Here is a 3,405-nt window from a genome sequence, read left to right on the forward strand (position 1 = left end):
GTGAGATACTGTGCGTGCGCGAACGGCAAAAACAAATACGCACACGCCTATATGGAGCATGCGACAGCACAGCAGCCCCGCCCCGCCCCACACCGCCCCACCACGCCACGCCACTCCCCGCGAGAGCGAGAGGAAGCCATGCGCGTTTGGCCGCAGTGCAGGCGGGGCGGGGCGGACCCGAGGCGACATTGCCGCCGGCCCGGGTCGAGGCAGGGGGAGGAAAAGACGACGCAGAGCCGACGAACGGAACGGAACCGAAGGGGTTTCAAGATTATCTATGAGCCGGCGACCGGGGGAGGACAGGACGAGTGGCTGCCGGTGGTGGGAGGGGCGGGAAACGGGGAAAGAGAAGGGTTGTGCCGCTGCCGCCGTCTGATGCGCCTCCCCTCCTGTCGGCCGCAGCCCAGGTAGCCGTCGGCGACACATGCGCCACACATCGCCACCACCTGCGGCCACCTCGCGCCTCTCCCCCGAGCAGAGTGCCATAACCACGACCAGCCTCCCCCCTTACGGCCCGCCTACGGCCGCCACCAGAGCCTCGTCATAATGATGGCGGTAATAATCATCGGGGGGCATAATTTAATTCCGTCCTCATCCTGGCCGGAGCGAGCTGCTCGAGTGCGGCGCCCCCCGGCTCTCCCCCACACCGTGGAGCGCGTCGTGAAGCGGATTTGCACACGAACACCTGCGGCAAGACGGACAGGCGCCATCAGGAGAGGTGAGGGCCCGAGGGGGGTGGCGGGGGGAGCCTAGGGGATGACAAGCCAGGCTGCGCGGGGGGTGGACGGCGAGGGGTCGCACTGATGTAAGGAGCCCTGGGGAGGGCGGCGCGGCGGGGTCGCCAGCCCGAAGGTGTGGGACTTGCAAATGGCTCAGCACAGAGCGGGTGTGTGTGTGTCTGTGTCTTCTCGCAGCAGCGGCTCGGCGCGCACATACACAGTATAACGTACTACTACGCTAAGTAGCGGTAAGGCCCTTAACCCCGCAAAACTCACAGCCTCAGGGGGGTGGCGGCGGCGCGGCCGGGTCTGTTGCCACGGCAACCCTCACGCCGCCGCCGTGCTTATGGGGTATAGGGGTGGTGGACGGGCAGCGACGGGCCGCGGTCAGGCCGCACCGTACCGGTCGCCGGCCGGCTCGCAGCCCGCCGCCCTCCTCTGTTACCAAGCGCGTATCGGCGCGCGACGTTCTGCTTGCAAGAGGGACGACACGATTCAGGATCATCCCCCGACCACCCCTCTCCCTCCCCACGCTCGCCCGCGTCTCCAGCATCATCAAAGGAAGCAATTCCGCCCTCCATTTCTCAACGGTTTACGTCATTTACTATCCAAATAGGGGAAAAAGGAGGAGGAGGAGAAGGACAAGTAGAAAATGCAACGTCAAGGCAGCAGCAGTAAGGGAGCAGGGAGAGGCGAAGGACCTCCTCAGCGGAGCCGAGCCGAAGGCAGCGACCCTCCCGAAAGGCAAAGGAAGAGCGCGTGGCGGGGCGGGGCGTGGCGGGGTGGGGAGCGGGCCAGGAGAAAGACCCGCCAATTCTCCAAGTTATTCCTTGTTGTCGATTCATTCACCCAGCCGTCAGCCGGGACGTCCATCCAACTATCCATCCATCCATCCTTTTCGCCATTTCCTTCCCGACAGCGCGTGCATCCGTTCGCAGAGAGGCCTGGCGGGGCCTGGCGTGGCGTGGCGAGGCGTAGCGTTCGCTCCCGTGCTCACTCCGTTCCGTTTGCTGGGGCACAAAACTTGGCGCGACACATCGGACCGTGTGGCGGGGCGGAGCGGGCGCGTGTGGGTGAGAGTGAGAGGGTGCGCGTCAAGGCACGGCCCAGGGGGCCTCGCAGGGCCCCGGGCCAACGCCTCCGCACCGGGCGGCCAGGAGGGCCGGGAGGGGTGCTCCCCGGCAGCACCCCCCGGGGGGCGATAGCCTGAGGGCGAGAGGGGCCGCGAGGGGTCCTGCTGTGAGTGGGCTCGCGTGCGTGAGTCAACACACACACACACACATAGCAAAACGGTCAGAGGGACCTTCGGGAGGTAGACTTGAAATGTGCAGAGCAGTAGAGGGAGAAGCAGGCAGGTGCGGGGCGGCCGCCGCGTCGTCGGCCAAAATCTCACGAGCAACGGGGGTGGATGGAGGGGGAGGGGAGGAGTTGTTGGCATTCGCGTCAGAGCCACACAATTTCCTTAACTCCCCCTGTCAGGTGCGAGGGGAGCAGCATTGGACTCCCCCACCCCACCCCGCCCTCGCGCAGCAACCATAGGCACACCGTAAAAGTCAAAGATGATCAACATTCAGAGTTTGCGTTGGTCGTCAGTTTGGGCGACGACGCCTTTTCGCGCGGCACTTTCAAAGTTTTAGGAGCGCGACTACCACGTTTGGGGGCGCGGGGCCGGCGACGGCTGAGGTCGTCGGCAGGAGCGAGAGAGGTAAATCGGTGCGGAGCCCGAGTGCGCGGTGGGGGAGCTAGAGGGTAGCAGAATATGCAAATGACTCGCTCACGCCGCTCACGCGCGACTGAACTTCCCTCCCCTACCTCTCCGGGCAGACAGCGGCCCGTCCGCCGCACGGAAAACACTCCCTTCAATCCCCACTTCGCTATATGTTCAGCTCGATTCAGCATATTTTGCGCCCACTGCCCCATTTCACGGCCTTCAGAATATCACAATAAGCGATTACGAGTCACTCGGCAAAACAAACCACCCCATCCAATCCTCATTATAGTATCAGCCCGCTCATCCCTCCACAGCCAAGATCGCACGTACAGCGATTCTAATTTCACCCCCCACCGTCATTTCCGCGTTTCTGCGGGCATCGTGGAGGGCGTGACATTTGGGCGAAAGGGCATCAAGCGCTGCTTGGGTCAGGATAGGAGGGGAAACGGGGCGCCGCATGCATTCCACACGGCAGCACACTGCCGTGGAAGTAGTGATGTTTGTGTGATGGTCAAAGCTAGTGGAGCTGCTTGACGACACTAAACAAGATCGCCTTGGTTTCTCTTTCTTCGCAAGGAGGATCCACTAATATGAAAGACAGTGAGAGAGGGGAAAGGGGGTTCAGGAGGAGGGCGGCAACCGGCCCAATATTGGAACAGGAGGCAGGACGGGGCGGGGCGGGGCCGGGCAGGGCGCTGACCTCTTTGCTGACAGGATCCGGAAGTGAACGCGGGGGAAAGGGCGAAGGGGGAGGGAGGGGGAGAGGGTATAAGGGCGTATGTGGACATAAGTAGTGCGGGGAAGTGCCACGTGTGGGTGGGAGAGAGAGAGAGAGATAGAAGAAGACGGCGAGGAGGGAAAGAAGAATTGGATGACCAACACGATGAGGATGAGGAGAGATAAGGAAGCGAGAGTGAGGGCGAGGCGAACGAGAGAGAGGGAGAGAGAGAGAGAGAGAGAGAGAGAGAGAGAGAG

Source organism: Frankliniella occidentalis, unplaced genomic scaffold, assembly GCF_000697945.3.
Source record: "Frankliniella occidentalis isolate FOCC.00 unplaced genomic scaffold, Focc_3.1 Scaffold34, whole genome shotgun sequence".
Classification (NCBI taxonomy): domain Eukaryota; kingdom Metazoa; phylum Arthropoda; class Insecta; order Thysanoptera; family Thripidae; genus Frankliniella; species Frankliniella occidentalis.